The sequence below is a fragment of the Pseudophryne corroboree genome, chromosome 4, assembly GCF_028390025.1.
Source record: "Pseudophryne corroboree isolate aPseCor3 chromosome 4, aPseCor3.hap2, whole genome shotgun sequence".
Taxonomy (NCBI): Eukaryota; Metazoa; Chordata; class Amphibia; order Anura; family Myobatrachidae; genus Pseudophryne; species Pseudophryne corroboree.
This window is the reverse complement of record NC_086447.1, coordinates 740,321,108-740,343,924: the sequence shown is the minus strand read 5'-3', so window position 1 is coordinate 740,343,924 and position 22,817 is coordinate 740,321,108. Positions and strand designations below refer to the sequence as shown.

At 46.1% G+C, this 22,817-nt stretch overlaps 1 long non-coding RNA gene across 2 annotated transcripts in view; it reads left to right on the top strand.

Annotated features, from left to right (window-relative positions):
- Positions 1-4,817, top strand: part of LOC134911729 (uncharacterized) — a 175,010-nt gene extending 170,193 nt beyond the window's left edge. For both annotated transcript variants that reach the window (XR_010176800.1, XR_010176801.1), the window contains one exon: positions 4,408-4,817. This is a non-coding gene — a long non-coding RNA (uncharacterized LOC134911729). The remainder of the gene's footprint in view (positions 1-4,407) is intronic.
- The last annotated feature ends 18,000 nt before the right edge of the window (positions 4,818-22,817 follow it).

The window sequence follows — 22,817 nt, the reverse complement described above, 5'->3', positions numbered from 1 at the left end:
ATAGCTCCCTCTATAACTTGTCTGACTCGCCCTCTCTCCTGACGGGGTTGGAGGAGTACATTCATACTTGTCTGAGACCCCCCCTCCCAGCCCTATCTGACACTCAGTTAGACGCCCTTAATAGTCGGATCTCGGATGAGGAGACAATAGCTGCTATATGCTCCATGCGTTCGTCAGCCGCTCCGGGACCGGATGGTTTCACAGCCCAATACTATAAACTGTTTGGGAAAGAGCTGGCCCCACATCTATCCTCTTTATTTAACAATATTCTTGAGGGAGCCTCCTTTCTGCCGGAGACGACCAGGGCCGACATAGTGGTAATCCCAAAGCCTGACAAAGACCCGACTAGCTGCTCAAATTATAGACCGATCTCACTATTGAATGTCGATCTGAAGATATATGCGAAAATATTAGCCAACCGCCTGGCTCCCCTAATGCCCGGTCTGGTCCATCCGAACCAGGTCGGCTTCATTCCAGGACGCCAGGCGTCTGACAACACTAGAAGGGCTATAGACCTAATTTACTTCATTCAAAAGCGGAAGTCTCCCTCTCTCATTCTGGCCCTCGACGCGGAGAAGGCTTTCGACCGCATTTCGTGGCCTTTTGCCTTCGCAGTCCTTGGCAAAATGGGATTCTCTGGAAAATTTTTAGAGGGGATCAAAGCACTCTACCGCTCCCCATCTGCCCAGGTTTTGGTTAACGGTGTTTCCTCCGCCAGTTTTGGGATTGCCAATGGCACAAGGCAGGGATGCCCCCTCTCCCCTTTAATTTTTGCACTAGTCATGGAGCCCCTTGCAGCAAAGATCCGTAATAACACCACTATCCACGGAGTATCCACAGGCCTATCCGAGCACAAGATAGCGTTATATGCTGATGATGTCCTGATTTCCCTCACAAATCCAGCCCAGTCCCTCCCCTCTCTTTTAACTGAGATCCGTTCATATTCACGGTTTTCTGGTTATAAAATCAACGTTAACAAAACGGAGGTCCTTAACTTTCATATCACGGCAGCTCTCAAACAAGACCTACAAATTATCCTACCCTGTAACTGGTATACAAAGAAAATCAAGTACCTCAGTACGTACTTGACCCATCATCACCACCAACTTTTCCAAGCAAATTACCCCCGCTTATTGCAGAAAATCAAGGATGATTTGCTGGAATGGTCCAGCTACTTCATCTCATGGATAGGCAGAATAAATTCTGTCAAGATGAGTGTGCTCCCCCGACTTCTGTATTTGTTTCAGACTCTCCCGATTTATGTTCCTACCTATGTCTTTAAGACTTTGCAACGCCAATCTTCCTTTTTTGTCTGGAACCGTAAACGCCCGCGTCAGACTTAAACTGCTTCAGCGCCCTTCCAGAGGTGGGGGTTGGGTATCCCGGACTTTAGGAAATACTTCTATGCTGCGCAACTCTCTCAATGTGCACAATGGTGCAACGAGGGCGGGACAGGGAAAGTTTGGGTGGGGATTGAGGCAGAGGAGATGGGTCTAGCTACACTATCCTCCCTGCTATGGCTTCGCCGGAACCAGCGCCCCCCGTGCGGCCCTCTCACACCCTGTGGTAAGTCGCTCATTAGCGACATGGGACCTGGCAAACAGACGGTTCACTTTGGCCCCACACCCGTCCCCGCTAATTCCATTATTTCATAATCCAGCCTTCCCCCCAGGTACGTGTAGATCCTCGTATACATCCTGGCGTTCGAGCGGTATGCTATATGTTAATGACATCACTTCTAACGCTACCTTCCCACAATTCGCAGATATTCGAGAAGGAACAGTAATCCCTCCTTCGGACTTCTTTCGCTATCTGCAAATTAGACATTTTCACTCCACCATTACCACTACCCTTCTCCACAGACAATTATCCCCCTTCGAATACATTAGCTGGAAACGCACCAACACTAAGGGCCTCATTTCAGATATTTATGCTTTACTTAGCGACCACCCTACTTCATCCCGGGCCCCTCACGAGTTGGCATGGGAAAAGGAGCTGGGATTCACTATAGACAATGAAGATTGGGTGGATATCTGGGATAATGCAGCCTCCAGTTCCATATGTGTAAGAATTAAAGAAAATATCTACAAATTACTCTATCGCTGGTATTATGTCCCTTCCCGTCTACACACTATGTTTCCAGACACTCCGGATAGATGCTGGAGGGGTTGTGCGGACGTTGGCTCGTTCTTACACATATGGTGGACCTGCCCAAAAATCTTTAAAATTTGGGGTGAGCTTATTACCATGCTCTCGCGCTTATTTGACACCTCCATTTCTCCTGACCCCGAATACTTTCTGCTCCCTATGACCCTCCCTACTCTTAACACACACCAAAACAGGCTATTTCAACATGTAGTTTCGGCAATGACATGCCAAATAGCCACGGACTGGAAGAGCCCGACTCCCTCCCCAATGCCGGTGATAATCTCCCGAATTTGGTATGTACATAAAATGGAATACATGACTGCTGTTATCCGTAACACCTCGAAACAATTTGATAAAGTATGGTCCCCATGGCTAACCTTACAACAAGCTCCTTCCCCATTTGCAACTTGACACCATGCATCGCAGCTCTACCTACCTCTTGTCTCTGGAGGCCACCCCTCCACCCCTTTCTACTCCCTTTCTTTCTCTTTTGACTGGATTTGCTCTATCTCCTCTATTTTTCTGTCCCCTTCTATTCTCTCTCCGAGTATTATTTTCTTATAATTTTCACTGTCAACTCTCTTTGACGGACGACCACTCCGTTGCCGAGAGTTACCCATTTCAATTGCCTTAACTTTAATTAAAAAAAAAAAAAAAGGATCCACTCAGTTGATGTTAAAACTCACTGTAGTTACATTTGTACTTCGATTACCCACTTTGCCTGGTATGTTCTGTTATTAATGTAACAATTGTGTGATCCATCTAATAAAATGTGTTTGAAAAAAAAAAAAAGAAATGAAAAATATTTTTCAGGAAATAAGCAATACACTTTCCGTGATGCTGAAAAATTATAAACGAAACAAGAAGTATAAAAAAATGAAAAAGACCAAATCTTCTAAGAAAAAAAGCCTAGGCACAAAAAATCCAAATGATACAATTTCAACAGCATCTCCCGTCTGTTCAGCTACAGCGACCTTTGAAAACTTGATAGAGCCGTTCAAGGGGCACGGTTTCGAAGTTAGTAAGGCATGCTTAACCGAACATGAGGAGAAACCAGAAATTGAAGAGTTAAGTGCAGATTCACGACCTAAAAGACAATTCAAATTGCCTCATCGATACTTAATATAAATAAATAAAGGTAAAATATATTTTACTAATATTAAAATAACTAATTGGTCAGGTCGTACTAATTCATAATTTTTTTGAAATAAGAGTGTTCTTGATAAGGTTTAAAAACTTTTTCTTTATCAACCAAAAAATAGATACTTTGATATAATTAACTAACGTATATAGATGAAGTCAGTAGGAGGCAATACAAATAGAGTACATACCATAGGATCCGGCAGTGCCGTTGCTATGAGGCCCTGACATAAAAGGCATCCATCATCCCTGCCAAAATTTACATGTGTTGTATAATCAGGGCCGGTTCTAGCCCTTTTTGCGCTCAGGGCAATAAATGGGGGAACGGCTTAATACAGGGGGCGTGGTTAGTTACGCCCCCTGTACAGTAGAGTAGTGCCGCTGATATGCTGTGCTTTGCACAATGACGTCATAGCGCACAGCAAAGGTCCTCTCCACGAAGGGAAACTTGAAGCGTAGCGTCTAATTCCCTTCACAGCGGGACCAGCGGGGGACACATTAGCGGATCTTGCCATGATGCGGCACCATCCTAATGGCGCCGGCACCCTCCAGGAAGGTGGCGTCCCGGGCAAAAGTCCTGCTTGCCCGTGGCAACATCCGCTACTGTTTTTATTTTGTGGTCACAATGGGTGTCACGTAGGGGGTATTTGCCAACTTTAATCCTGGGGCTATTGATATATTTATGTATGCCCCTTGACCTGTTCATTGTATGGTTATATTATATGAACTAATGAGCATGTTAATATTGTATAATATGAATGTGGCCAATGTATGGATGCACTTTAAGTTAACTCCTTTGATCCCGGGCTAGTATCTAATGTTTATCCTTTTTTGAAGAGTGTACAGTGCCTGGAGAAACAATGTTTTGCAAAAAAAGGGTCACAAATTTAAGTCATATTAAACTCTACCTCCAGGCGATTAAAGTACTAAAAAAAATTTGGTTTCAAATATAATTTGAAAGTCGGACATTTATATAGTATATTAACATATTTTAATTAACATTTTTTGGCTAGCCAAACTCATAAATTTATAAATTCAATGTTTTATAGAAACATACTGCAATTTAGATTACACTTCCTACATTACAATATTAATGACTACTTTATTTTGTTCCCACAGGTTAAGAACAACTCCAAAGAGATATTCAAATTTACTTCTACATTTACAGCAGCTGTTACTCGAACTTTTAATAATATCCCTAAACAAAAAGTGTCCAAATTTGAAATAGACTTAATACTGTTTTGTCACTCCTTTGTCACTCAATGATTGATGTCTTAATTTAAAAAAAAAAATGTAAAGCCAGAATAACTGTTGTTGATCCCGCCAAAATCAATTTACAAAATAATTTGTTGCCTAATTCACAGGTGCACATTTTCTAAGAAATAATAATTATAATCCATTTATGGCTTATAAAGGGATATGGTCATTAAGTTAACTCCACTCGGCACTTCAGTAATTATTTAGAAAAAAATGTATTGTAACCCCCCAAAAAAAATATAAAAAGACATGTAGACCTTTTGTTATGTTGACCTATGTTATATTTCTATATATATATATATATATATATATAAAATATATATATATATATATATATATATATATATGTGTGTGTGTTCAAATGCAACTTATTTGTTACCTTTTATTTTTGAATATTTATAAGTATGAGAACTTAACTTTAAAACTTGGAAGACGACATAAACACATATACCGGATTCACATGGTAGTGAAGTTTAAAAAATATGCTCTGTGTCATTTCAACAATGTACAACCATTAATGAAAGCTATTTTACATAATTTGAATAATAGGAATATTAAAATTTAAATTTAATTTATCCTCTGGCAAATGTTATACTACAATACAAATCTTTTTCATGCCTCAATTCACAAAGTAAGATTATAATTAAAGTAATGGACATGTGTTGGTATATCTATTCTGATTATGATACTGTTTTTTGAAAAACGCATTATTAAAACAAATAAAACGTGTTTAAGTTAAAATAAAAAAAACTTTATCTGGTAAGTTTGTTTATTAATCTTTGCAAAAAATTGCATTGATAAACGGGAGTATGTGGACACTATGAGGAAATTTTCTTATTTGTAAACCAAATAATCTATCACCGCTTTAGCATGCAGAGGAGAACCCTAATAATGCTCACCTGCTTGAGACCATTTCCGAACCAAGGTTTGTTTTTTGAAAAGGCATCAATTTACTTTGGGAAAGTTTTAATCACACACTGTAGCCTTAAACGGTTTCTTTATTGGCTAGTAATTAGTTTTTATGTAAATAGATCATCGAATGACTTAATATACAGAGATTCCTACTGAACACATTTTTTTTGCACATAGCTATTAAAACTGTAACCAGTTTGTATTTTTAAGAATACATTCAATAAATAATATCTGCATTTGTTTGATAAATGTGGGACTATTCCTGATGAGGTGAAACGTGTGGAGAAGTGAGTCAGTGTAAAATTTGTTCATTGGTTAGCATACAGCTCCCCAGTTTACTTCTATAGTACCCAAATTTAAAATTGAAACTTCAATGTTTATTGGTTTTTCTCAACTGACTCACTGATACACAGATTCAAAAGCTTAAAGAATTAACCACTTGGAGACTTCTAAATTCTAATAATTCCAGAACTAAAATATTTTGAAAGTAAATATCCTGGGCTTTGCTAAGCTTCTATAGGAATATAATTTTTTTATAAATCTGTTTAGATAAGGACAACAACTAAACAATTGAATCCCCATTAGATGTAGAGCATCAACCAAAATAATTTGAAATTAAATTTGCCCGGACTAAATTCCCCAGAGTAGTATTAACAGGAACGTATTCTTACAATTCAGGATTTTCACCCGCAACAGTAATTTCTCTACGATTGAAGGGTAAATCAAAGGTGAGGCATATATTATGCAAAATACAACAAGTTGTAAAAATTTTGCATACTTTGGCAGCCGAATATAGCAAGGCTCCCCCTGATTTTGATAGACAACGAAACTTCGATTTTAAAAGACCAAAACACCTTTCAATTACTGCGCGAGTTGATATATGAGAACTGTTGTATTTTTTGGGGGCTCTTCCTTTAGGCTTGGAGAATGGAGTCAACAACCATGGTCTACAGCCATATCCAGAATCACCTGTGTAGAATAAGAGTAAACATAGCTGAACTTAATCAAAGCTTATTTAGTAGTATATTCAATTGAAGTAGAAAGGTACCATCTACATAAAAGCCAGCATTACTGTACTCTTTACGGGCGTAAGAAGTTATCACCTATTCCTTATAGTCAAAAAAAAATTCGACAAGTTGAGGTATTCAACTTGTCAAAAAAAAATTAGACAAGTTGAGTAATTCAACTTGTCAAAAGTGCATGTACATAGGTGGATTAGCTGCACCATCCACGTGTCTGTATTGAAATGAAGACCAAAATCTACTGGCTTTGAACCCGATTTTGAACATCCCAATTTCACTTTTAGAAAAAATCAGAGTCATTAGGGGAATGCAGTGCCAGCGAGAAGAAGAACAGCGAGAAAACGGGGGAGCAGTGATGGTGAATGTGTCTCGGCTGCCGATAAATACCAGCATCCACCCGGCTACAACAAGCGCGACCACGCTTGCAGGAACAGTTTGAACGCTGACGTGAGTGGCGGATGTGATTCCAGGATGGTGAGAGGCATGTGGGGAATAGGCGCAGGAATACGGGGGAGAGCAGTGTGAAAGCTGCAGGCTAACTGCTGCAGTAGTGCTGCATTACCCCGTCTGCCTGCGGTTTCTCCCACTCCCGCATCTTAAATAGTTTTTTTTAAAAGTTGATTTGAGATGACTTGGTTTAGCCCAAGAACTGAGCCATTACGAAATAAGATTGTCTGAATGTATTAGACATAAATTGAATATACCCCTCAGTTTTGTAAATCTAAACATAACCCAAATATACCATACCACTTACCCAGCAGCCAGCCATCATACATCTCATTGTTTTCAAAACATTCGAATAGTGCAGAATGACGGAGAATATATGAATCATGTGTGCCTCCTGGGAAAGCGGCGTATACATTAAGAATTCTTGATTTGGAGTCACAAACAACCTGCATATTCATTAAATGAAAATTTTTCCTATTACGGCAAATCTCATCCATATCATGCGAAGGAGTAAAATTTATATGCATGCAGTCGATAGCACCTATCACATTTGGAAACCGTGCAATTTTGTAGAAGTCTTTCTTAATTTGTATAATTTCATTAGAATTTCTGGGAAAATATATATATTCCTGAATATGTTTAAGTATAGCATCCAAAACGTTTAAAAAAAAAAGGCTAAACGCTGATTGGCTAATTCCCCCAACATCTGATACTGTGCTTTGGAAAGTTCCAGATGCCAAAAAGTGTAGAGTGGCTAACAATTTAGTAATTCCAGTAATGGCTCTACTTTTTTTGGTTTTGGGAGATATCTCATGTCTTATTTTAACCTTTTCCTCAAAATGTCTGTCTCCCTGGGCACAGTTCCTATAACTGAGCTCACGGGGAGGGGCATAGAGGGAGGAGCCAGTTCACACCCATTCTAAGTCTTATAGTGTCCCCATGTCTCCAGTGGATCCCGTCTATACTCCATGGTCCTTTTGGAGTCCCCAGCATCCTCTACGGACTATGAGAAAAGAATTTACCGGTAGGTATTAAAATCCTAATATTACAGACTATTCACAGTAAATTTGACTACACATCCATATTTGGATACTACTTGCATTTACCTGTTAAACCTCAAATGATTGGTTGAGATGTACTTTAACTGATCGTCACCAACCTGTCACGATCCGGGTATCTGGACGCCATTTCTTACCCATCAGATGCCTCCTAAGGCTGGCTCAGCGCTCCAGGACCGGATCCCATCTGTTATCCTGATGTGTACATTCCTGTATCCTCTCCTGTCACTCTGGGACGCTGTCACAGTAAACGCCATATTACACCTGGCATGGCGTCTCCCGCGGCTTCCGCCGCCGTCCCTGAACTTCTGCATGCAGAGTGTCTGAGTGGCGATTACGTCAGCCGCGGCCTCCGCTGTGTCCGCGTGGTTGGATGTGCATCTGTCAGCCTGGCGCCTCCTGTCTCCGGTGGCCGGCGCCGCCATTACTGTTTTCATTACCACATGGATTACAAACCAAACTTCCCTCCAAGTGTCTGCATGGGCGCAGCCATCTTGGATTCTGTCAGCTGATCATTTCCACCAATCTGTTCTCAGTATTGATAATCTGCATAATTGCCTAGCCAATCCCTTCCTTGCTGCAGGTATAAATACACTGTGCCTGAGCAAGGAAGGCATCAGTGCTTTGGTTGTCAAACCTAGTTCCTGTTTGTCTCTCTCCTGTGATTGTCTTCCAGGTTCCAGCTCCTGTCTCAAGACTTCCACCATAGAGACCCGCACCAGCGTTCCACCTGCGGTGTAGCCTGACTCTCCAATCCATTGTGGATTCATCTGTTTCCAGCTACAACATTACCTGCTTCCAGCTCAGCTTCCAGCAGAGTACAGCTTCTCTTAAAGGGCCGGTGTCCTTTCTACACTTTACCACTCTCCACCGGTATTATTATTTCTCCGCTCTCAAGTTCTACATTTCAGTTCATATTTCATCGCTCCCAAGTTCATTTATTATTTAACTGGTTCCAGCCAGTATCCACTCCGTGCTAACAACAGTCTGGTTCCAGCCAGTATCCACAGCAGCCGTTTTATCTTCAGCAACCCAGCTTTTCCTGGAACACCAGCTGGCACAATCCTGGGTTATCTCCATTGCTACAGTCGGGCCTGGTAAGGACTTTCCATCTAGAAGATTGTAAGAACTATCTCACACTACCAGTGCCCTGTGGCTCCTGCCATCCTGTAGTACCCAGGAACTGTATTTATTCTTTGCTGACTTTTACGTTTTCTTTTACTGCTGCTGTGTTGCGGAGTTGTCATAATAAACATCATTGACTTTTATCCAAGTTGTCGTGGTCACGCCTTCGGGCAGTTATTATTCATGTTACTTACATGTCCAGGGGTCTGATACAACCTCCCAGGTTCCGGTACATCTCAGCCCCTACAACTGAGGCTGCCTCCCGTCAGCTCAGGCCCTCAGTTGTGACAGTAAGCACTGACCTAATGAATCCAGCCGGAGACCAGGATCAAGCGGCCAGGCCGATGCAAGAACTGGCAGCCCGACTAGAACATCAGGAGGCTGCACAGGGCCACATCATCCGCTGTCTCCAGGATCTCTCTACTCGGCTGGATGGGATTCAGACAACTCTCCGTGGATCAGGCGCGTCTGGTGCGTCAACCACAGTGACTCCAGCTATAACCCCACCCACCTTACCCATTTCTGCTCCACGTCTTCATCTTCCAACGCCAGCAAAATTTGACGGATCTCCAAGATTCTGCAGGGGATTTCTCAACCAGTGTGAGATTCAGTTTGAGCTACAACCTGGCAATTTTCCCAGTGACCGTACAAAAATTGCCTACATTATTTCTCTTCTCAGTGGCTCAGCCCTTGATTGGGCATCACCGTTATGGGAGAGGTCCGACACCCTGCTATCTTCCTACACTGCCTTCGTGTCAACATTCAGGCGCATCTTCGACGAGCCAGGCCGGGTAACCTCAGCTTCATCCGAGATTCTCCGTTTACGCCAGGGGTCACGTACTGTAGGACAATATCTGATACAGTTCCAGATCCTGGCATCCGAACTGGCATGGAACGACGAGGCCCTGTATGCTGCATTCTGGCATGGCTTATCTGAGCGTATTAAAGACGAGTTAGCTACCAGAGACTTACCTTCTAAGTTAGATGAGCTAATCTCACTCTGCACGAAAGTTGATTTACGTTTCAGAGAGAGAGCAACTGAGCGTGGAAGATCATCTGCTCCAAAATCTTCTGCTCCTCCTCCTCGTCAACTGTCACCATCTAAAGATGAGCCCATGTAACTTGGCCGTTCCCGTTTAACTCCTGCTGAGCGCCGAAGACGCCTCTCCGAGTCTCTCTGTCTCTATTGTGCAGCTCCGTCTCACACCATTAATGCCTGTCCCAAACGTCCGGGAAACTCCAAATCCTAGCTCGCCAAGGAGAGGGCCGGCTAGGAGTAATGATCTCCTCTCCATCTCCTCAAGATTGTAATCTCCCAGTCTCGCTTCAAGTTGCTCAACGTTATCGGAACGTCATTGCCCTCCTTGATTCCGGAGCAGCTGGGAACTTTATTACCGAAGCCTATGTTAAACGGTGGTCCCTACCCACCGAGAGACTTCCTTCGTCCATTTCTTTAACTGCCGTGGATGGCAGCAAAATTTTTGATGCAGTTATTTCTTTAAGGACTCTACCAGTTCGTCTGAGAGTGGGAGTTCTTCATTCCGAACTTATTTCTTTTTTAGTGATTCCAAGAGCCACACATCCTGTGGTCCTGGGCCTTCCATGGCTCCGTCTTCACAATCCTACAATTGATTGGACGACTACGCAAATCCTGGCATGGGGTTCCTCCTGTGCTGAGACATGTTTGTTTAAAGTATTGCCTGTCTGTTCTTCCTCCCCCAGGTCGTCTGATGTTCCACCTCCTCCATATCAAGATTTCACGGATGTGTTCAGTAAAGCTTCTGCTGATATCCTTCCTCCTCATAGAGAATGGGACTGCCCGATTGATCTCGTTCCAGGGAAGGTTCCACCTCGAGGCCGAACTTATCCGTTGTCTCTGCCTGAGACGCATTCTATGGAGGAATACATTAAAGAGAACCTAGCAAAGGGGTTCATTCGACCTTCTTCTTCCCCAGCCGGCGCAGGCTTCTTTTTTGTAAAAAAGAAAGATGGTGGTCTGCGGCCGTGCATCGACTACAGAGGTTTGAACGACATTACCATCAAGAACCGTTATCCTTTACCCCTGATTACTGAGCTCTTTGACAGAGTTAGCGGAGCTACCATCTTTACAAAGCTGGACTTGAGAGGTGCATACAATCTTATCCGGATCCGTGAGGGTGACGAGTGGAAGACCGCCTTTAACACCCGTGACGGACATTATGAGTACCTCGTCATGCCCTTCGGATTGAGCAATGCTCCAGCTGTCTTCCAGCATTTTGTCAATGAGATCTTCAGAGACATTCTATACCGTCATGTCGTGGTCTATCTAGACGATATCCTCATTTTTGCCAACGATTTAGAGGAACATCGTTTTTGGGTTAAAGAGGTTCTGTCCCGTCTCCGTGTCAATCATCTCTATTGCAAATTAGAAAAATGCGTCTTTGAAGTCAAGTCCATTCCGTTTCTAGGGTACATTGTGTCCGGTTCCGGACTAGAGATGGATCCCGAGAAACTACAAGCAATCCAAAATTGGCCGGTACCCTTAACCCTCAAAGGGGTCCAGAGGTTCTTAGGGTTCGCCAACTATTACCGAAAGTTTATACGAGACTTTTCCACCATTGTGGCGCCTATTACTGCTTTCACTAAGAAGGGTGCTAACCCGTCCAAGTGGTCTGAAGAAGCCATGCAAGCATTTCATCTTTTAAAACAAAGGTTCATCTCTGCGCCTGTTCTGAAACAGCCTGACATCGACTCTCCTTTCATCTTAGAGGTGGATGCCTCCTCCGTTGGAGTAGGAGCGGTGTTATCTCAGAGGGCTAAAGATGGCCATTTACACCCTTGCAGTTTCTTCTCCCGGAAGTTCTCCCCAGCTGAGCGCAACTATGCCATTGGCGACCAGGAGTTGCTAGCCATCAAGCTCGCTCTAGAAGAGTGGAGGTATCTGTTGGAGGGAGCTTCTCATTCAATCACCATACTTACAGACCACAAGAACCTTTTATATCTGAAAGGCGCACAATGTCTCAACCCTCGTCAGGCCAGATGGGCACTTTTCTTTTCCAGGTTCGACTTTAAACTCCAGTTCTGTCCGGGCTCTCAGAATCGCAAGGCCGATGCCCTTTCCCGCTCATGGGAGCAAGAAAATGAGTCAGAGTCTTCAGACAAGCATCCTATTATAAATCCGTTGGCATTCTCCACGGTAGGGATGGACTCTACGCCCCCATCAGGGAAAAGTTTTGTGAAACCGATGCTAAGGAAGAAGCTCATGCATTGGGCCCATGCTTCCCGTTTTGCCGGACATACAGGTATCCAAAAAACCCTGGAGTTTATCTCTAGGTCCTATTGGTGGCCAACTCTGAAAAAGGACGTCTTGGAGTTTATTGCATCTTGCCCAAAGTGTGCTCAACATAAGGTATCCCGCCAGTCGCCTGCGGGGCAACTGGTTCCACTATCTGTTCCCCGTCGACCTTGGACCCATTTGTCGATGGATTTTATTACAGATTTACCCATGTGCAACAAGTTCAATACCATCTGGGTGGTAGTTGACCGGTTCACCAAGATGGCACACTTCATTCCTCTCACCGGTCTTCCGTCAGCTTCCAAGTTGGCTCAAGTATTCATACAAGAGATCTTCCGACTCCACGGTCTTCCTGAAGAAATTATCTCAGATCGAGGAGTTCAATTCACAGCCAAATTCTGGCGAAGTTTATGTCAAGTCCTCCAAGTCAAGCTAAAGTTTTCCACGGCTTACCATCCTCAGACCAATGGTCAAACCGAGAGGGTGAATCAGGACTTGGAGGCCTTCCTCCGCATCTATGTGTCCTCCTCTCAAGATGACTGGGTTCAATTACTTCCCTGGGCCGAGTTCTGTCATAACAACCAGTATCATTCTTCATCTGCTTCGACACCATTCTTCACTAACTTTGGATTCCACCCTAAAGTCCCTGAGTTCCAACCGCTTCCAGCAACTTCTGTTCCCGCAGTGGATATCACCTTGCATCAGTTTGCCAATATCTGGAAGAGCGTACGATCAGCTCTGCTCAAGGCATCGTTCAGGTACAAGAAGTTTGCGGATAAGAAGCGTCGAGCAGTTCCTGCTCTCAAGGTGGGTGATCGGGTATGGTTATCCACGAAGAATTTGAGGTTAAGAGTTCCCAGTATGAAGTTTGCACCTCGCTATATCGGTCCTTTCAAGATTGAACAAGTCATCAATCCTGTTGCTTACAGACTCCAGTTGCCTCCCTTCTTAAAAATACCCAGGACATTCCATGTTTCCCTGTTGAAACCGCTGATCTTGAATCGGTTTCATTCCTCACTTCCTCCAACTCCGAAAGTCCAAACTCAACGAGGCGTTGAGTATGAAGTGGCCAAGATCCTGGACTCACGTCACCGTTACGGTCAACTACAATATCTTATTGACTGGAAGGGTTATGGTCCTGAAGAACGTTCATGGACCAATGCTTCTGATGTCCATGCTCCTGCCTTGGTCCGGAGATTCCATTCCAAGTTTCCTCAAAAGCCAAAGAAGTGTCCTGGGGCCACTCCTAAAGGGGGGGGGTGCTGTCACGATCCGGGTATCTGGACGCCATTTCTTACCCATCAGATGCCTCCTAAGGCTGGCTCAGCGCTCCAGGACCGGATCCCATCTGTTATCCTGATGTGTACATTCCTGTATCCTCTCCTGTCACTCTGGGACGCTGTCACAGTAAACGCCATATTACACCTGGCATGGCGTCTCCCGCGGCTTCCGCCGCCGTCCCTGAACTTCTGCATGCAGAGTGTCTGAGTGGCGATTACGTCAGCCGCGGCCTCCGCTGTGTCCGCGTGGTTGGATGTGCATCTGTCAGCCTGGCGCCTCCTGTCTCCGGTGGCCGGCGCCGCCATTACTGTTTTCATTACCACATGGATTACAAACCAAACTTCCCTCCAAGTGTCTGCATGGGCGCAGCCATCTTGGATTCTGTCAGCTGATCATTTCCACCAATCTGTTCTCAGTATTGATAATCTGCATAATTGCCTAGCCAATCCCTTCCTTGCTGCAGGTATAAATACACTGTGCCTGAGCAAGGAAGGCGTCAGTGCTTTGGTTGTCAAACCCAGTTCCTGTTTGTCTCTCTCCTGTGATTGTCTTCCAGGTTCCAGCTCCTGTCTCAAGACTTCCACCATAGAGACCCGCACCAGCGTTCCACCTGCGGTGTAGCCTGACTCTCCAATCCATTGTGGATTCATCTGTTTCCAGCTACAACATTGGCCCTCATTCCGAGTTGTTCGCTCGGTATTTTTCATCGCATCGCAGTGAAAATCCGCTTAGTACGCATGCGCAATGTTCGCACTGCGACTGCGCCAAGTAACTTTACTATGATGAAAGTATTTTTACTCACGGCTTTTTCTTCGCTCCGGCGATCGTAATGTGATTGACAGGAAATGGGTGTTACTGGGCGGAAACAGGCCGTTTCAGGGGCGTGTGGCTGAAAACCCTACCGTTTCCGGAAAAAACGCAGGAGTGGCCGGGGAAACGGTGGGAGTGCCTGGGCGAACGCTGGGTGTGTTTGTGACGTCAACCAGGAACGACAAGCACTGAAATGATCGCACAGGCAGAGTAAGTCTGGAGCTACTCTGAAACTGCTAAGTAGTTAGTAATCGCAATATTGCGAATACATCGGTCGCAATTTTAAGAAGCTAAGATTCACTCCCAGTAGGCGGCGGCTTAGCGTGTGTAACTCTGCTAAAATCGCCTTGCGACCGATCAACTCGGAATGAGGGCCATTACCTGCTTCCAGCTCAGCTTCCAGCAGAGTACAGCTTCTCTTAAAGGGCCGGTGTCCTTTCTACACTTTACCACTCTCCACCGGTATTATTATTTCTCCGCTCTCAAGTTCTACATTTCAGTTCATATTTCATCGCTCCCAAGTTCATTTATTATTTAACTGGTTCCAGCCAGTATCCACTCCGTGCTAACAACAGTCTGGTTCCAGCCAGTATCCACAGCAGCCGTTTTATCTTCAGCAACCCAGCTTTTCCTGGAACACCAGCTGGCACAATCCTGGGTTATCTCCATTGCTACAGTCGGGCCTGGTAAGGACTTTCCATCTAGAAGATTGTAAGAACTATCTCACACTACCAGTGCCCTGTGGCTCCTGCCATCCTGTAGTACCCAGGAACTGTATTTATTCTTTGCTGACTTTTACGTTTTCTTTTACTGCTGCTGTGTTGCGGAGTTGTCATAATAAACATCATTGACTTTTATCCAAGTTGTCGTGGTCACGCCTTCGGGCAGTTATTATTCATGTTACTTACATGTCCAGGGGTCTGATACAACCTCCCAGGTTCCGGTACATCTCAGCCCCTACAACTGAGGCTGCCTCCCGTCAGCTCAGGCCCTCAGTTGTGACACAACCACAGCAATGTTATTAGCATTTGTAATAACATATGCGATTCACATTGCCACACAGTATAGGCATAGGCGTGCGCAGCACATTTTATTAGGGGGTGCTCTCTTGGAGGGGTGTGCCTAGCACCGCCTTTTGGGCGTGTCCTGCACCCTCTATTGACAGTCAACGCAATATAAAATATCCACCCTTGTACCAATCCTAATAATGCAGATGCATTGTCAAATGTTGTGGTGTGCACCAAGCTGTAGTCACTCACTGACACGGACAGTCGCAGACTAGTTACTGCTGCTACTGGAAAAACGCGTTACGTGTCAATGCTGCTGCCGACCACCTGCCAGAATTGAATTTGTCTTCCTAAAAGGAACGCTGGCTGCATGCTGATCCTCATCAGTGGCTGGCGTTGGCATAGAATAGAAGGAGAGAGGTGGGCGTGTGACGGGTGGGCGTGCGAGCAGCATGATGTCATCACATCACATCACGCTGTTTTTGTACATTGAGGTGGAGTTGGAGTTTGAAAGCCGGTGGCAGTGGCATCCTTGATTAACCCAGGCATCCGTTCAGTAATGCAGTCCTGACAGAGTGCAACGCAGAGGGGACATTAATCAGCCTGCTCAGCGATCGCTGCATCAGGCATCTGAGATCGGGTTGTCGGACATTAGGGGGTGCCTGTGCGCACCAGGCACCCCCCCTGCGCACGCCTATGAGTATAGGAGGCCACAGTGAAGATGTCTGCGGGGGTTGACCGTCACCTACAAGTCCCGGGGGGTGACGTGTTCAGGGAGTTCCTGGGCTCTTTCGCCTCCTATCTGCAGCAAGAACGAGAAAAGGCTGTGCTGCAAAGGAGGAGAGGGGCCGAATCACCACAGCTTAGTCGAAACACAGATATACCGGGGTGTGTGTGATTTGGTGTGCGTGGCGCAGGCTGGCGGTGGTAAGAGGTCCATATGCCTCTATCAGTGGTGTGCAGTGAGGTCAGTGGCTGGTGAGGCACTACAGCAATAATGTCCACCGGAACCTGCCGATGACCCCTACCGCCGACCAGCCAATGTCAGCTACTGCCTCTGAGACGATGCCCGCTGCCACCGCCAATGGCTTACAAACTTGCCCACCTTCAACTGACGGGATGCACTCACTGATCGCGGGTCATCGCTGGTCAACACAATGATACTAATCGCTTATGTACTAACATATGCGATTAGTATCACAGAGCGATGCCAGAGGTGTCCTGCGAGCAGTGATAGTCCGCAGGACAATGTTTGTGGCGGCTTCCGTCACCTCACAGCCCCGGGAGGTTACATGCATGGAGTCCCCGTGATCCTCCTTTTCCCCCTGTGGAGGCAAGGCTGTGCTGCGGGGGTGAAGGAGGAGGGGGTCCGGGGGTAGAGAAGGACATCGTGAGCGGCGCTGGTCAGCGGCGGTAAGAAGCACATAGGCTTCTATTGGGTATCGCCATCAAAAGATGGCGATACCCCCGGCAGAGTAAACCCAGCGGTGGGGATTTAGTACATAGGAAATTGCAGTAAAACCCCTGGAAACCGGGGTTTTACCACATTATCAATTTAGTACATCCCGCCCAGAGAGAGATAGAGAGAAATTAATGAATATTATGCATTCACTGACGCGGGAAGACGTTATCATAGACAGGGGAGAGTGCTGCTGCTGGCTGGGAGGATGGAGCAGGTGCCCCCAAAAGTTGAGCCCAGAAATTGTGACACCTCTAGCTTTGACCCCTGTAGCAGTGCCCTCAGTAGCAGTGCCCCGAGTACGTGTGAGCCCTGTAGTTGTGCCCCATGTAGCTGTGCCCCCTGTAGCTTTGCCCCCAGTAGCTATGCCCCTTGTGGCTGTGCCCCCAGTAGTTGTGCCCCTTGTAGCTATGTCCGCCAAAGCTTTGCCCCTTGTGGATGTGCCCCCAGTAGTTTTGACCCCTGTAGCTGTGCCCTCAGTAGCTATGCCCCTTGTGGCTGTGCCCCCAGTATTTGTGACCCCTGTAGCTATGCCCCCTGTAGCTTTGCCCCAATAGCTGTGCTTCTTGTAGCAGTGCCCCGAGTAGTTGTTATCCATGTAGTTGTGCCCACAGTCGCTTTAACATCTGTAGCTTTGCTCCCAGTAGCAGTGCCCAGAGTAGCTGTGCCCCAAGTAGCTTTGCCCCCAGTAGCTATGCCCCTTGTGGCTGTGCCCCTGTAGCTGTGCCCCCAGTAGCAGTGCCCCCAGTAGTTGTGAGCCCTGTAATTGTGCCCCCAGCTGTTGAGACCCCTGTAGCTGTGCCACCAGTAGTTGTGACCCCTGTAGTTGTGCCCCCAGTCGCTGTACCCCCTGTAGTTGTGCCCCAAGTCGATGTGCCCCCTGTAGCTTTGCCCCTTGTGGCTGTGCCCCCTGTAATTGCGCCCCCAGTAGATGTGACCCCTGTAATTGTGCCCCTTGCAGCTGTGCCCCTTGTAGCTGCGCCCCCAGTTGCTGTGCCCCCAGGTGGTGTGCCCCCTGTAGTTGTGCCCCTTGTACTTGTGCCCCTGTAGCTGTGCCCCTTGTACTTGTGCCCCCAGCTGCCATGCCCCATGTAGCTGTGCCCCTTGTAGTTGTTGCCCCTGTAGCTGTGCCAGTGCCCCAAACACATTTTAAAAAAAACACACACACATACTTACCGCTCCTGCAGCGCTGCCTCCGTCTCCGTCCACTTGCTCCTCTCTGCTGTACTATGGGAGAGACGTCATAAATCATGACGTCTCTACCACAGTAGCGCCGCTCAGACACTAGGGGTCAATTATGACCTCTAGTGTCTGTCACCGGCGCAGGCTGCAGCGGACGCCCACACAGCCCACGGCGCCTGCTGCAGCCGGGAAGGGGGCTCGCTACTGATTGGACAGCGGATCCAGCGCTGGATCTGCTGGGCCAATCAGGTCTGGGGGACTTACAGGGGGCGTGCATTCATCAGGGCTGAATACACGCCCCTGTCATTGAGGCACCTGTAGTGGTGCCGCTTCCCCATTCTTTTTCAATGGGCTTTCACAGCCCATTGCTGCGCCCCGCCCCCCGCTGCCCGGACTTTATCGTTAGGTGCGGGAGGCACCTCTCCCACTGCCTCCCAGCCTAACATTTCCACAGGGGAAATTATTAAAATAATAAAAGAAGAAATTTATCACAGAATCTGTGCTATGAATAACTTCTTTTTATTTTTTTCATCATTAAAAACAGGGGAGGCACTGCCTTCCCTGACTGCACATCCCTGGCCTCTATAGCCGGCATGTCCAAACTGCGGCCCTCCAGCTGTTGAGAAACTACACATCCCAGCATGCCCTGACACAGCTTTAGCATTCTCTGACAGCAAAACTGTGTCAGAGCATGCTGGGATATGTAGTTTCACAACAGCTGGAGGCCCTCAGTTTGGACATGCCTGCTCTATAGGGTATAACAAACAAGAGATGGCGATAATCGAAGAACAGGATTAGTAGATATGAAAATGCCACTTTCACAGGTTAGTACATTAAGCGGGTGAGAAAAACAGCAGACATTGGAGATTCCAGTTTCATTCCCAGCATTTGCTCCCAAATCCTACACAGCATTGTCCCCTGCAGTCAGCCCAATTGCTCATTTTCATGATTGCTAAGCATTCAAGAACTCGAATCAGTCAACTTGATCATTCTCCCTATTGCAGGTGCATATTATAGCCTATGGCTAGTAGTCGTGTAATGAAGTTCCCCAGAAAAGCCCAAGAGGACATGAACCCTGTGTACAACTGTCACTAAAAATGCGCATGCACAGTGGTCCGGCATACAGGTTTGTAACTTCCCCAGGATGTTCCTAATCTAGATTCATTAGTCCTGTATGTGTGGAGAGAAACATTCCTTCAAAAGGTTTGTATATTGCATTCCTAAACAGAATACAAGTAAGCCAAACAGACCAGATACATTTTGCAATCCTGGATTAGTTAAGACCATAAACCTCTGCTGATGTCATTATACACAGCATACATTAAAAACGCTGTAGGAGTTCAAGATTGTATTTAGTAATTAACTAACTAAACTAGGCAACAAAGTTATACAGAAAACAGCTTATTTTACAAAATTTGAGGTTCCAAAAGGGAATCTTATAAAATTGCTCACAAGACTACAAAATATGCATGGTATATTAAGAAAAATACTATGCAGGAAATCACTCTTTCATCACTGATACGCTTGAGAAAAATAATTGACTTGGGCTCCGTCACCTTCCAGCTGCAGGAGGTGACGTATTTTAGAAGTGCATGCAGTGTCGGACTGAGGCAAGAACGGCCCCATCAGGGTAAGGAAATTATAGATGCCCATGCTTAGGGGTAGGGCCAGCCTACAAAGGGGGTGTGGCCGGCCTCCTAAGAGGCTTGAAAAAAACATTAGTTTAATGATGTTGAACGCATATGTTAGTACCTACACAATCAACATTGCCGCGGTAGGCGGCAATGGCACCAATGTACATGAAGTTTGCCCCCCCCACACACACCACCTCACAGTTTACGTCAGCCATCCCTTGCCTCATACCGCAGCGATGTTGATCATATATGTACTAACATTACCGAACAAAAAAGCAAAGTAGTGACGGAGGCCTCATTCAAAAAGATTGAGGTGTTGTGCGGTGGTCATCCACGTCCCAGTGGTCTCCACAATGCCCGCACGCCAGGTAGCAGCAACAGCCCTTGCACCCGTTATGTCCTCTGGATGCGTTACTGGTAGAAGCAGATTTCCAAGTGGGACCAGGTATGCCTTGAGGAAGGTATGGCTGGAGGTTATCGTTGCGGCGGGGGTGGCGGCCGGTAGTAAGAAGCCTATAGGCTTTCGCCAACCCAGAGTTAGCGATAACCTTGGCGATGTAGTATAACAGACACAGGTAGGACGGTGGGTGGGATATCTTTTTGAGCAGCGCAGGTCAGAGGCGGTATGCGTTGATAATAAGCCCATTGGCGTTAATTGCATAAAATCATCCAAAGATGATGGAACCCGCAGTGGTTAAAACCATGGCAGCAGGGACTAATTATTTTAGAAGATTTGTTTTGAAGCCTATAAAACTTGAAGGAAAATCGTGATTTAAACTTAATACATCCAAGACAGGTATGCCAGGTGTTGGAAGGTAGTAGTAAGCAACAACGGGTAAGCGGCGGGATGCATGAAGCCTAAGGCCTTCAAACAGGATTTCGCCATCAAAGGAAAGCAACTCCATTGGCAACGCTACCCAAACACCCAGTTGTTAGTCCATTGAAAAATTGCAGTAAAAACCCACCAAAAATGGGTTTTTACCGAATATTTACACAAAGTTTATCCAGTCTGTGTCTTGTATGGATAATCCCTACGGACCTTCCAACCCTGTTAACCTAGTTAATGTCGACCAATACTGGTAGGCCTAAAAATTTTCGAGCTAGACAATGTCAAACTTAAGACCTGATCCCGGACATGGGTTAGTTAGTACATTCTGTCACAACTGAGGGCCTGAGCTGACGGGAGGCAGCCTCAGTTGTAGGGGCTGAGATGTAACGGAACCTGGGAGGTTGTATCAGACCCCTAGACATGTAAGTAACATGTAGAATAACTGCCCGAAGGCGTGACCACGGCAACCAGGATAAAAGTCAATGATGTTTATTATGACAAACTCCGTAACACAGCAGCAGTAAAAGGAAACATAAAAGTCAACAGAGGATAAATACAATTCCTGGGTACTACAGGGTGGCAAGGGCCACAGGCACTGGTAGTGTGAGACAGTTCTTATAATCTTCTAGTTGGAAAGTCCTTACCAGGCCTGACTGTAGCAATGGAGAGAACCCAGGATCGTACCAGCTGATGTTCCAGGAAAGGCTGGGCTGCTGAAGGTAAAACGGCTGCTGTGGATACTGGCTGGAACCAGACTGTTGTTGGTACGGAGTGGATACTGGCTGGAACCAGTTAAATAATAAACGAACTTGAGAGCGATGAAATAATAATGAAGTTTGGAGTTTGAGAGCGGTGAAATAATAATACCGGTGGAGAGTGGTAAACTGCAGAAAAGGACACCGGCCCTTTAAGAGAAGCTATACACTGCTGGAAGCTGGGCTGGAAGCAGGTGATTGTTTGAGAGCGGTGAAATAATAATACCGGTGGAGAGTGGTAAACTGCAGAAAAGGACACCGGCCCTTTAAGAGAAGCTATACACTGCTGGAAGCTGGGCTGGAAGCAGGTGATTGTTTGAGAGCGGTGAAATAATAATACCGGTGGAGAGTGGTAAACTGCAGAAAAGGGCACCGGCCCTTTAAGAGAAGCTATACACTGCTGGAAGCTGGGCTGGAAGCAGGTGATTGTTGTAGCTGGAAACAGGTGAGTCCAGAATGGATCGGAGAGTCAGGCTACACCGCAGATGGAATGCTGGTGCGGGTCTCTATAGCAGAAGTCTGGAGACAGGAGCTGGAACCTGGAAGACAACCACAGGAGAGAGACAAACTGGAACTAGGTTAGACAACCAAAGCACAGACGCCTTCCTTGCTCAGGCACAGCATACTTATACCTGCAGCAAGGAAGGGGTTGGCTAGGCAATTATGCAAATCAACAATACAGACAGCAGATTGGTGGAAATAATCAGATGACAAAATCCAAGATGGCTGCGCCCATGCAGACACTTGGAGGGAAGTTTGGTTTGTAATCCATGTGAGAATTGAAGCAGCAATGGCGGCGCCGGCCACAGGAGACAGGAGACGCCAGACTGATGAACGCACATTTAACCACGCGGGCACAGCGGAGGCCGCGGCTGATGAAATCACCACTCTGACATTCTGCATGTGGAAACTCAGGAACAGCGGAATCCGGTCCTGGAACGCTGAGCCAGCCTTAGGAGGCATCTGAAGGGTAAGTAATGGCGTCCAGATACCCGGATCGTGACAGCACCCCCCCCTTTAGGAGTGGCCCCAGGACACTTCTTAGGCTTTAAAGGAAACTTTGCGTGGAAATTTCGGACCAAGGCAGGAGCATGGACGTCTGAGGCATTGGTCCAAGAGCGTTCTTCAGGACCATAGCCCTTCCAGTCAATGAGGTATTGTAACTGACCGTAACGGAAACGTGAGTCCAAAATCTTGGCCACCTCGTACTCGACTCCCCGTTGAGTCTGAACTTTGGTAGCTGGAGGAAGTGCGGAATGAAACCTATTCAGGATCAGCGGTTTCAACAAAGAAACATGAAATGTCCTGGGTATTTTCAAGAAGGATGGTAACTGTAACCTGTAGGCAACAGGATTGATGACTTGTTCAATCTTGAAGGGTCCGATGTAGCGAGGTGCAAATTTCATGCTGGGAACTCTCAACCTCAAATTCTTCGTGGACAGCCACACACGATCACCCACCTTGAGAGCAGGAACCG